The following is a 438-nucleotide window of genomic DNA, read 5'->3' on the forward strand; positions in this document are numbered from 1 at the left end:
GGTTGTACAAGGGGGAAAATTGTTGCACAAATAAGATGATTATTGCACAAATATGGTTATTGCACAAATAGGGCTACACAACAACGATGACAAATACGGTAATTATTGCACAAATATGTGGACTGTTGCACAAATACGATAACTGTTTACACAGATACGATGATTACCGCGCGCGCGCACCGGTGCTGTGAGGGGAGCGCAGGAGGTGACAGTTGGCGGGCGGCAACCGGGGCATACAACTTCGCGCATGCGCGCGAACCAGCCGGCACGGCCTGGGGGAAGGGAATGCCTCCTCTCCCGCGGCGTGGGCGTCATCAGGACGCGACGCAAACGTCATCCTGGCGCGACGCCGACGCTGACCCTGCCGCCGAGTGACGTGACACGCTGCCGGCGTGAGTCTCCATTGTGCGGCCGTTGCGGGGGCGGGGGCGGGGGCGG

The 438-nt window shown here is 58.7% G+C and overlaps 1 protein-coding gene across 1 annotated transcript in view; it reads left to right on the forward strand.

Annotated features, from left to right (window-relative positions):
* The first annotated feature begins 372 nt into the window (after positions 1–372).
* The window catches only part of FHIT (fragile histidine triad), an 899923-nt gene continuing 899857 nt past the window's right edge, over positions 373–438 (forward strand). Inside the window, exon 1 of the mRNA XM_019504830.1 lies at positions 373–392. The gene's annotated coding sequence lies outside the window, so the exon portion shown is untranslated. The remainder of the gene's footprint in view (positions 393–438) is intronic.

Source organism: Gavialis gangeticus, unplaced genomic scaffold (assembly GCF_001723915.1).
Source record: "Gavialis gangeticus isolate Ggan-Ray unplaced genomic scaffold, GavGan_comp1, whole genome shotgun sequence".
Lineage (NCBI taxonomy): Eukaryota > Metazoa > Chordata > Crocodylia > Gavialidae > Gavialis > Gavialis gangeticus.